Genomic DNA, 12,879 nt, shown 5'->3' with positions numbered 1-12,879 from the left:
GAGTTTATTTGTCCTTCTCAGAAAGAATGAGTCACTGGTCTCTGCAAAATTCTTCCTGATCGTAAAAGGTCCAAGTATCTGTAACAGGACACCTAGTTCTGCCTGTAGTTTAGCTACGTTTGGGATGCTAGTTGCAGTTTTAGGGGGATGGGTTCACAGAGCTTTGATAGAGTGAGTTATGGGTAATTCCTTAAATATAATGAATCATTTTGTGTGCCTGATTGGTCCAGACGCTACAATGCTTAAGCTTATTATTACACAGTTTAAAGAGCTGGTAATTCCTATGTAATGTCTATGTACAAGGATGTACTTAATTTAATTAAATTTTATTTTATTTTATTTTATTTTATTTTATTTTATTTTATTTAAGCATGGTACAAGATACTTCTTGAGTACTGGATGATATACTATTGCGGTTCAACTTGCCTAATCTTTACAGGACAATAATTCACTTAATAGGGTTATTTTGATGACATACATACAGATCAGTAACACTACAACTGTACATGGTATACTCAGTTGTCATGTGTCAAAAGCCTTGCTTAAATGGACTACTTGATAAGTATTAACATTATGAAGTGCTGTAGTTACTGCAGTTTATCACTTTGGTAAGCACATTTGTTTCACATTAGTTAAATATGTGTCCGTTATGTGTTCACACTTGTCGGTGAGTACAACATAGTTACCATGTATATACCACTAGTAAGTACAGTAATGTGTCTTACTAGTTACCACACAGAAGTGCCTCTTATTACCCACATTTGTCCATAAGTACAACATAGTTACCATGTACATACCTTTTGTAAGTACAGTAATGTGTCTGGTAGTTACCATATACGGACACTATAAGTAAGTGCCTGTTATTACCCAACACTTGTCTATAGGTACAAAGTAGTTACCATTGGAAATTACAGCAGTGTTTCTTATTAGTTTCCATGTACATACATGTCAGGTAAGTACCTTGTGTTACCAATCTTTTACCTGTATGTACAACATAATTACTATATGTGTACCAGGAAAGTACACGTACTGTAAAATAAAGTGCTACTACCATTTCAAACAAACAAAATAGCATGACGACAAACAATATTTGTAACAAACTACAAAATAAGAGTACACTCATTCAGTCTTTATATAATTTATAGATGTGATTTATATAATTTATATGAACTGTGTCATAAAGGTACAATTACATTTCAAAACTAACACAATCTCCAAATGATGTGTGATTATTTGTAAGTTTTAGCTTTCTATTGATATATTACTACGTATGCCGTCATAAAATCTTGTTTTGAGAAAATGGCTTCTAAGGATTCCAAACAATTTTAGACATAATTTGACACAATTGAGTGATTTATGCAAACATGCATTAACATTAAAGAAGTAAAAAACTATATATAGTATGCAATGGTTCAGATTACTTACGGTTTGCTTTGTATCACGGTTTTAGGCTCATGGTTTCGGTACGGTTCGGTATGTCAAATAAAAATAAAGAAAATAAGAAATAATTAAACAGCACAAACAAATACAGTAAAGCCATGATACAAATAAATAAAGCTTTTCAGGTTTTTCATGTATCCAGTTTTAAGGTACAGAAATTGAATAAATTAGCTAATAAAATGTAAAACAACATTGCATGTAATCTTCACTGTATAAATTAAATAGATCAATCATTATTAATTATTAATTATATTATATTAAGTTACTATTCCGTCATGAGCAATGAGTGATTTCCTTGTCTTTTGTTGTTTGATTAACATTAAAACACATTCATACAGCAGGAATGCAAGGGCTGCTGTCTCTTTAAGACATAATAGATGGATCAGTAGTACACTGATACTGAACACATGCGTTCTTTCTCGAGTGTGTAAGTTCACTTCACACACAACCTACCATGCTTGCTAGGATGGTACGGTTCGATTTTTTTTTTTTTTTTACCAAGAACCATTTCACCTCTAATATATAGTGTACAACAGGGCTAAAGGCCCCCCGGGGTTAAGATGGCGCAAAAACTTTCCGCAGTACTTTCTAAAACAACAAAAGTAAGAAAATATCCTTGTCAAATTATTTGAAGCTGCGTTAAATGTGTTAAATTCTTTTGAACTAATTTTTAAAAATCACTGGCCTTAACTTTTTAATACAACCAAAGAAACATATGGCCTCATATTATTTAAAATAAACTGGTTGGGGTGGATCTCTGCCATTGAGGTATTCGCTTTTGTTTGTTTAAATTGTTTTTCAGCTAACAATGTTCGTGATGTCATACATCGATACAAAAGGCTTTTGAAGCTAACGAGACATGGAGCCACCATGACCAAAGCCTTCAGAAAAGAGGGTGTCTCTCGGAATGCAGTGGCCTAGCTCGGCCCTATCGCAGAGCTGTACTTTGCGGACAGGGAGCAGTTCAACAGCATCAGCTTCACACCAGGGAAGCTGGCTGAGTTTGCGGAGAAATGCAGAGAACACATTGTGGGAGATGTTAAAAAAAAGTGTTATCGATGGAAATGAAAGGTTCACTTTTGCCTTTTTGTCTGAATAAGTGATAGATAAGTTTGTTTACTATGCTTGCTCTTGCTAAGAGGGCTATGTTTATATTTCTAACTGTCATTTGCTACAGTGTTTGAACTGAGGGGAATATTTTATTGTTACAGAAAGGTTTTTTATTTTGTCAATTTAGGCTAAGCTGTTTTCTAAAAACAGACTATACTTTTTTCACCATGTTTGACTTTCTCTGTGGTCTGTTAATTTAATGCTGTCCACTTTATTTATTTATTTTTACAGCAGTTCAATAAAAGCAGTTGGCTGGACAAACTAATGACTCTGGTATTTATTTCCCATTTGGCAGATATGTGGTGCTGTCATTTTCTTAATCTTAAACCAAATACTTATTGGTGTCTGTACTTACAATTATATTGACTGTCTGCTGAAAATCCACTGACGACTAGTAGCCATGTTGTCTTTGATGTTGGCCTATAGCAGGAATGGACAACTCCGGTCCTGGAGGGCCAGTGCCCTGCAGAGTTTATCTCCATCCCTGATAAAAACTCACTTGCCTATAACATTCTACTAATCCTAAAGACCTTGATTAGCTGGTTCGGGTGTGTTTGATTAGGGTTGGAGCTAAACTCTGCTGGACACTGGCCCTCCAGGACCGGAGTTGTCCATCCCTGGCCTATAGAGTCATTCACCAGCATTTCTTAGATTTTCACTTCATTTTGATAGGCTAAATGTGGCAACAGATGGACAAATTAATTTACCTCAAAGTAAAATGACAGTCTACTGAAATGTAACTTAAATGCAACAAACAGTCAACATATGGATATATGAATTTACCTCAAAGTAAAATGACAGTCTACTGAAATGTAACTTAAAGGTGCCCAAGAATGCTTTTTCACAAGATGTAATATAAATCTAAGGTGTCTCCTGAATGTGTCTGTGAAGTTTCAGCTCAAAATACCCCATAGATTTTTTTAAATTAATTTTTTTAACTGCCTATTTTGGGGCACCATTAACAATGCACTGATTTACACTCGGCGCTGCCCCCTTAAATCGCGCGCTCCCTGCCACATGAGCTGTCGACTATATTACAGTGCATTTACAAAGTTTACCACAGCTAATATAACCCTCAAATGGATCTTTACAAGATGTTCATCATGCACGCTGTATGCATGCTTCGAATTATGTGAGTAAAATATTTATTTGGATGTTATAGTTTTATTCTGAGTGAATTTGAGGCTGTCCTCCATGGCTAACGGCTATTGCTACACTGTTGGAGAGAGGAGAGATTTATAAAGAATGAAGTTGTGTTTATGAATTATACAGACTGCAAGTGTTTAAAAAATGAAAATGGCGACGGCTCTTGTCTCCGTGAATACAGTAATAACCGATGGTAACTTTAACCACATTTAACAGTACATTAGCAACATGCTAACAAAACATTTAGAAAGACAATTTACAAATATCACTAAAAATATCATGCTTTCATGGATCATGTCAGTTATTATTGCTCCATCTGCCATTTTTCGCTGTTGTTCTTGCTTACCTAGTCTGATGATTCGGCTGTGTGCAGCTCTGCCTTTCATAATGTTGGGAACATCATGGGCTGGCATTATGCAAATTTTGGGGCGTACACCCCGACTGTTATGTAACAGTCGGTGTTATGTTGAGATTTGCCTGTTCTTCGGAGGCATTTTTATATAAGAAGGAGGAAACAATGGGGTTTGAGACTCACTGTATGTCATTTCCATGTACTGAACTCTTGTTATTTAACTATGCCAAGATAAATTCAATTTTTGAATCTAGGGCACCTTTAAATGCAACAAACTGTTAGTTGTGCGCTTCTGAAAATCCTTGCGAAAGAAAGGTGTAAGTAACCTGATATATACATAAAGTTCATTTGAAATGTTTGAAATAACAATAGTATTATAGATACATGAGCTAACCAATGGAAGCAATTTGTTATCAACAAGAAAATAATCAATGCGGGAGAAAGTGTGATGTACAGGGGAAAAGAAAGAAAACTGTTTTATGCTAGAATTAAGGACTTAGACTGTGCACAGGGCTTAGGTAAGGAGCGGTCTAGAAGAAAGTCTAAGCAGCAGTTAAAATCCCCACCCAGAATTAGTTGGTTGGAGTTCAAATCAGGGAGGGAAAACAAAACTTTTTTGAAAAAAGCCTCATCATCCCAGTTAGGGCCATATACATTGGCCAAAATCAAACAAACTCCATTGATCTGTCCTCTAAGAATAATAAAACGCCCATTGGGGTCCGAGATGACCTCAGAAACGGAAAAAGGAACTGATTTATGGACGAGAATAGCTACCCCTCGGGACCTATCCTGGAAGCTGGAGTGGTAGAGCTGGCCTACACAGCCCTTTCTAATACTTAGATGGTCTGCAGGCCTGATGTGTGTTTCCTGAATAAAGGCTATGCTAGTATTCAAATAATTAAATTTATTTTGGTTCACAGGAGAATTCAGTCCTTTGACGTTCCAGCTGGTGAATTTCAGTGCACCACGAGGTGCCATCTTGTTATTCATCTCGGACGTGGATAATTAATTCCCTGAACATGATAAGATTTCTGAGACCCCCACACCCCCAAACATACATCCCATCCAATAGTACACCTTGCTTGTAGCATAAGGATATAAAGTGCCATAATGATTGCACACAGATTGACAAAAGGTAGAAGCAAAAAGGGGGGAATAACAAAGACAAAGAAACAAAAACAAACCCACCTTCCCACCAGCTGACAGGAACAGCAACTGGAGCCACTTTACCATAGCAACAAGTTTCCTAATTCCTTGTCCTCCCATAAAAGGTACATAACCTCAATAGTGATCGTCAGAGATTACTGACAGACAATCTTCAAAACAAATCTAATATAAAATCCAAGCGCAAACTTTTAAAGAAAATAATAATAAAATTATTTAACTTGGGCAAAAGGACAGTAAAAATAGCTGTCCAAAATTAGCACACCATATATGAATTAAGCTTAATAGATCAAATAGAAGGGACTTTGTGGTGAACAAGTTCAATTTAAAACAACTCAACTTTGTTTGAACAAAAAAGTTTGGTAACACTTTACTTGAAGGGGTGTGCATAAGACTGACATGACACCTTTATAATCATGACATGACACATGTCATGAATAGGAAGGAGGTTTTATGAATGTTTATGACAACTGTCATTAAGTGTCATTCGCTCAATTATGTCATTTTTAATGCAAAGATGACATTGTTTGAGATGTCCGAGTTATGACAACTTGACATAAACCAATACATCATAACCTGTCAGTGTCTTTGTCATGACAACCTGACATAATTTAGCTTTAACATTACATTAAACTGTCATGTGGTTGGTTTTGACATTGGCTGTCATGAGGCCATTATAATAGTGTCATAAATATGTATCTTGAGCTCAAGTAAAGTGGTACAAATTGAACTTGTCATTAAAATTTCATTAAGTGACAATACTCTGACAAATAATTTTATAACAGCGTCAAGACTATTTTTCATTTCATGTTTTTTTTGTTTTTGTTTATTGTTTTTTTAAGTTTCCTCTAACAGAAGGTCAGATAATAGACAATTTCAAATTTCGTAAAAAGATGACACTGTTACAAAATAATGGTAACACTTTATTTTAGTGTCTTTTAACTAGTTGCTTATTACTATTAGCATTCATATGGCTAAAATATTGGCTGTTTATTAGTACTTATAAAGCACATATTAATGCCTTATTCTGCATGACCATATTCTACATTCTTAATCCTACCCAATACCTAAACCTAACAATTAACTATAATAAGCAGTAAATTAAGAGTTTATTGAGGGAAAAGTCATAGTTAATCGTTTATATATGTGTTCCCTATACTGAAATGTTACCAAAATAATGTAATGTAATGTTAACCCATAAAGCTAAGCAGTTTTTTTAAGTTTGATAATTAATCTGCTATGTCATGTTTATGACAGGTTATGATGTTTTGCTAATGTCAAGTTGTCATGACAAAGACACTGACAGGTTATGACGTGTTGGTTTATGTCAAGTTGTCGTAACAAAGACATCTCAAACAATGTCATCTTTGCATTAAAAATGACATAATTGAGCGAATGACACTTAATGACAGTTGACATAAACATTCATAAAACCTCCTTCATATTCATGACATGTGTCATGTCAAGATTATGAAGGTGTCATGTCAGTCTTATGCACACCCCTTCAAGTAAAGTGTTACCAAAAGGTTCAACTTTTCAAATTTAACAAACAATCCAATGTTAAATTCACTAAACAGCCCACATTATCCTTAAAACAAGAAGCTGAAATTAAGCAGCCTGCTCGCAGTATGTTGGAGTCTGATTGAAAATTAAAAATTGTTTGTATACCAAATTTAAAATCCTCTCAACATGAAAAAAAAAAAAAAAAAAATACTCAGCATGAATCTATATGACTGAAATTACCATGCTGTAAAAAAAATTTGATTTGAAGTCCTAATAGTTAGCAAGTTTAAAGAAAGAGAAAAAAAAAAAACCAACTTTGTCAAGTTTAGCCAGGTGTCCAGATTCAAATCCGCGGGGCCAACGACCCAGCTATTCCCTAAAATAATGGGGGAAAAATGCCAAAAATAATTAAGACTGCTCATAGGCCTATACAGTCTGTCAAATTCAAAAATTTGACAGACAACAGAAGTCAGCCATTTCTTCTCACTGTTTGGAAGTGTAATTTGCAGTCTAGCAGGGAACAGAAGCGCAGGCCTGAGTCCGCGTTTGTACAATGACGACATCACATCTTTTTACTCGGCGCAAAGTTTCAAAACCTCAGGGCAGTAATCCTCAAAGATACAAATCTTGTGTCCTTCATACAGCAACTCACCAGGCGTTTCTCAATGTCAGGGATACTTTCTTGGCAGGACTGGTCCTTCCAAGTCACTTCCTTCAGAGTCTAGGAGAGGCTCCTCTTTAGCATTCAGAAAACACGTAAATGGAACAGACTAGCAAGTGCACGTCATTGCGTCATTAAGTCAGTGAAAAGGTCCGCTTTCGGTTAACAGCTTCTTGTTTTCTACACGGAGACGTATGAACGCCTCCGTTTGTTCCTTGGTCCCTGTTAAAAAAGACGAGAAAGCTATGAATAACGCTGTGAATGGAATAATATTAACGTTAAATTACTTTGGACAACTTAACTAGTTATTTATAAAAGAAATGCCGGTGACGGCAACCAAGCTAACTGTTAAATGACGGTCCGGTTCAGTTAGCCATCAATAACGTAATTTGTATTTGTATAATTTATAATATCAATACGAAAGTAATTTGTACTGGCATTTAAACGTTAAACTTTATTTATCTGACATATTTACTACAGTTATAACAAATGTTTGGTAACGTAAATATACTTACATTTGAAAGCATATTGCCCGCTAACGTCCGACATTTAAAAAAACATTTTTGAACAAGATCGCAAAGCTGCGCGCATAGGATTGTGGGTGATTTGAGAGCGCGAAGGCTACACATATGCATCCTTTCCTGTCTATGGGATATTTTTTGAACGAAGGACTCAATCCTTGTTTGAAATTCCGAGGATCCTCGACATTGGAACAGTCCTTCAACGAATGCCGATGACGTAGCATCCTCGAAATTCTGGCTTCCGAGGATCCTTCCTTGACATTGAGAAATGCCAACCCTTTTTGCAAGATTTGCGGATGACCAGGTCCTTCACTTGAAAGCGATGAAATCGCAAGATGACGGGTCGCGGTCTCTGCCAAGGTGCTGGTTTAGGTGCGAGGCTACGATGAGCTCTGTCTAGCTCGGGCGGCGAGGTTAACACCTGAGATCCAAGGACATTGACCAGAAGCTGAGAAAAAAAATTTACTCGGACACCGCCCCTCGATTGAATTGGGTACGCCCAGGATTCGAATATTTTGGTGACAGCTGCGGCTCTCGAGATCTGAGACTTTAGCCTTAGGCCACTCATTATCCTTCTGGAGCCCCGAACACGTAGCTTCGAGTCATTCTAGCTGTTGACTGATTTCCGTAGTGCCAGATTCAAGATTATCGATGCGAAAATCATGATCTGCCACTGTGGACTGAATGTTATCTAGCTTCGTTACCAAACTTTCGAAAGATGCTTTTAAGTCTGCGGCGATAGATGCTCTGAGATCATCATGTAGAGCACTGGTCTCGGATAGCGTAACGCTAACACCCAGTGAAGAGGCGCCTTCTCTGTCTTTATCGACTTAAGTAACGAAATGGTTATAAAACAAATGCTGTCAGATGCCAACAAAAATGCTGAGGTTTATAGGGATAAACTTAAAAGTTTTGGGAGCGAGTTGCGCACACGTCTACTCCTAATGCGCCATAACCGGAAACCCTAGTTTTATTTATAAATGAATTTCACTGTAAATAGTCTAAAGTAGGCCTAGATAAGAAATATTTACATTTTTAGAACAACTCATTTCTACATTAAAGAAAAAGTGAATTCCACTGATTGTACAAAACATTTTTTTTATTTATAAATGAATTTCATATTGTCTAAAGTATGAAATAGAACTCATATTTACATTTACATACATATTTACATATATAAAAATGTATAAATTTGTTCCAATGCATATTTTCTACTGTACAAATTATAACATTAAATCAAAGTAACAACATTTAAATGACTTATTGTTTTTGTAAAAAAAAAAAAAAAAAGTTTAACTGTAACCTAAAATGTCTGGTTTTGGGATTAAAGAAATATTTCACCCGAAAATAAAAGTCAGTAGAGCACAAACAGTCCACATCTGGTTGACTGAACCACATAATGAAAGGGGTGGGACACCATCAAAAATGTAATATTCTTTGATGTGTCTGATAGCCCTCTCTACGTGTATCCTCAAGCGGGCAATCTCTTGGGTGTGTGCAATTTCATCTTTACTGAATTGTCTGCTTGACCCTATGAAAGTTGGGGTTACAAGACTGACATCCATGTCAGCAAGGAGGTCTCTGATAAGAAAGCCCTTATCAGCCATTACTTCATCACCTGGCTCAAGGAGTTTTAGAATGCCTGACTCTTTGGTGATTTCCTTGTCAGAGATGGAGCCGGTGTATAGGTTGCTTACAAAGCTAACTGACCCAAAGGGGTTGATGCCAATCAGGGATTTCAAAGTTGTGGTGCCTTTGTAATGAGAGTATGTCACCGTGTTAAGAACCTTTGAGCTTGCTGTTTGAATATGGATCTCTGTACAATCTAGCACAACACGTGTTTTGGGAAATGTCTGCTTGAAGCAAGGCGGAATTAGCTCATCTACAGCCTCTTTACTTGGCCATACTGGTAGTGTGCCAAGCATAAAATAAAGGTAGTTAGCCCAAGTTATACACAAACTGGCTGTGGCCTTTGACAGATTAAACCTTACAGCTAAATCTGCGGAAAGAGGCCCCTGCCTCATACGACAGAGAAACAAGAAAAACTGGTCAAAGAGACAAATGTTGTGAGCATGAAAGCTAGCTGTTACAGTCTGTTTTGTTTTATTAAGTCTTTGCATTTGACTCCATCTCCCCAGAGACTGTGCTGTAGGTTAAAGAGACAGGTAGAGTGCTTTGAGGGTCTCATAATCATTAAATCCTGTGTAAAACAGGATCATCTTGGGCACATTGGAATCACTGTAGACAAAACTGCTGACTTCTTAATGATGGATCCGAAATGATCAATATTCATATTCATGCATTTTTATTAATATTTATGTTAATAGTTTATGGCTTATGATTAAGTTATTCTCAATTGAATCTGATCAAAATATGTCTGCTGACATTTGCAAAATTCCCTAGGGGATGAAACAACTATTTTTGACACTGGACAAGTGGACGACGTAATGGGTGAAATTAACCTATTTCATTTTAACAAAAAACATCAGTTTGAGTCGGTTGAGAATTTCCCTGTATGCTTATGGTATAATATGGACTGAGTTATTAATAATTTAGCTTTTTCTCTCCTTTGCTCTCCTAGGCTTCTGCTTCTTGTCTCTTATCTGCAAATGTCTTAATGTTTTAATTCTTTTTGATTTTCATCTATTAGATACAATACTCTGGATTTTACAATACTCTAAATTTGTTATTAACTATTGACTACTCCTTTATGATGGTTATTTTACCTTTTGGTTTTATTAAGTATTTTCATTATCGATTAAAGTTTGCGTGTGAGGCTAAATTTAATTGTAATGAATAAATAATTTTTCATCAACTTTATCATCAGCCTGGATCTCATTTTCCCAAGTTTTTGCATCACTTAAATATTCATTTTCCTCTGTCAGACGAGCAATCTCCTTCTGTGCTGCAGTCAGCTGCTCTTCCATGGTAGGAGACTTTTCCAGGTAATCATGGTCTTGCAATAACCCAAAACCATTGTTAGATCTGTGTATTAAGAAAGAAGAGAAAATTACATGAAAAACAAAAATAACCATCAAGGACGTCATAAGATATGTTTACATGCTCTAATTTTCATCAATTAATTACATGCTTAATTTATTTTCTTTAACATTTTCCCCCTGCCCTTAGGTCTGATATAATGACTCGCTCTTCTCTTGTCTTCTGATCAGGAAATGAATAGTGGTCCTCCTCTTCTACCTTGAGTGTTTCAATATCACAGACACTGGAAATTAACATAATCATGATTTCAGTCTTGGCAGTTCATATTATACTGTTTTATACAGTTGTCACATCAGAGACATTACATAAACTGACCCTGAAACAACCTGTAATAACTATCAAACATCTATTGCAGCCGATAAAAAAATATACAATGTAAATGTGCAACTGTAAAAAATGACAGCAATCAGCATATCTATCAATCAATCTATCTATCTATATATCTATCGGTTTGACATAAATGTCAGTTTGCTTAGGCAACATAAGAGTATTTGTAATATGATAAAACATTACAGTACTATCACATTCAGAGAGGTTTAAATGATTCAATGAAAATATAATTATAGTATACATTTTGGTTATTAAAACAAATGTTTTTATAACATAAAATCCTAATCTTTTTTAAGATTATTCATATTATGTCATCAAGTGTCCTCCTAGGCTTAAGTTCACAGCACCATGTAAACAAAGTCAGCACGCTTCCCTGTTTCAGTCTATGAGCGAATGAACAATGCAGTCCTGAGTGAAATGTTTGGAGCACACTCTCGTGTTGTCTGTAATCTAATGAGAAAATTGGTAAATCATTTTGATAACAGCCATCCAAAACGTGTGCAACTTGGAAAGCTAGCATTAGCTAACTATTTGCAAAGTTATTTCACTTACCTGAAAATGAGGTCCAATATCCCGTTTTACTTTCACAGTCTACTCCTACAGGCTTTTGGGTCACTCGGAAAGCGATGAAAGGATATATTTTTTATCACTCTCTTTCCGTTGATGGGATGTACAGCCTGGTACACAACAATACGCCATCGCATCCGCAACTCTCCTGTGACTCAATACGATACTTCTGGGTTTCTTCCCACCGGAGCCTCGTTTTTCGATTTCAAAATGGCAGCTGCGTGAAATCAGAATATCCAACAAGCAGTGCACTTAGTAAAAGAACCTTTTACTCCTTAAAGCAAGAGGAGTACAACATACGCCATCATGATCTAAAGGAGGCCCAAAAACAGGCCTACAGCTTTTTTACACAGTGTTACAAGCTCCAGGAAGGACAAGAACCGAACTACAGAGAGGTTCAATAAATCCGTGGCCATCCAGCAGTGTACTCAGTAAAACACCTTGTAACTCTCTAGGTGAGAGGAGTACACCATACTTACACCAACATGCTCTCGAAGGAGGCCCATAGAGCCTACTACTTGTAAACATGTGGTGTCAGCTAGAGGCCAATAAAGTTCTAGGAGCAAAATAGAACCAACCTACTTATGAGGTAGCTATTTAGCTCAACTAGAGCTAAAGGAAACCGTACCAAGCTCAAGGGAGCAAATGTAGAAATCTGAACCGCAGAAAGGTTTACTACATAAACTCACCCTGAGAGGCCAGCCACTCAGCAATGTACTCAGTAAAAACACTTTTTACTCTCAAAGTGAGAGGAGCACACAAACGAACGCCAACATGCTACACAGGAGGCCAAGAAGGCCTACCACTCGCAGACACGTGGCATCGGCTAGTGGCAATCATGACCACACCAGCCAACAGGTCATGCACTCAGTAAAACACATTTTACTCTTAAAACAATAGGAGTACACACTCCACCACAATACTCTGAGAGAGGCCTCACATAGGGCCTACTCCAAGCAGAGACGTGCGTGGCCAATGGCGGTGATGGGCCATACAAAACCAACACAGAAGTGTGCCAACATGCAATCCGAAAGGAGGCCTTAGCAGGGCCTACAACTTCAGCAACACATGGCGCCAGCTAGTGG

General features: G+C 36.7%; 1 pseudogene; it reads right to left on the bottom strand.

Moving 5' to 3' along the window:
* Positions 1-9,234: 9,234 nt before the first annotated feature.
* LOC137007136 (uncharacterized) lies at positions 9,235-11,926 on the bottom strand (annotated as a pseudogene).
* Between the last annotated feature and the right edge of the window lie 953 nt (positions 11,927-12,879).

Source organism: Chanodichthys erythropterus, chromosome 18 (assembly GCF_024489055.1).
Source record: "Chanodichthys erythropterus isolate Z2021 chromosome 18, ASM2448905v1, whole genome shotgun sequence".
In the NCBI taxonomy this organism is placed as follows: domain Eukaryota; kingdom Metazoa; phylum Chordata; class Actinopteri; order Cypriniformes; family Xenocyprididae; genus Chanodichthys; species Chanodichthys erythropterus.
Note: the sequence above shows the minus strand (reverse complement) of the source record. Positions and strands in the feature narration are given on the sequence as shown.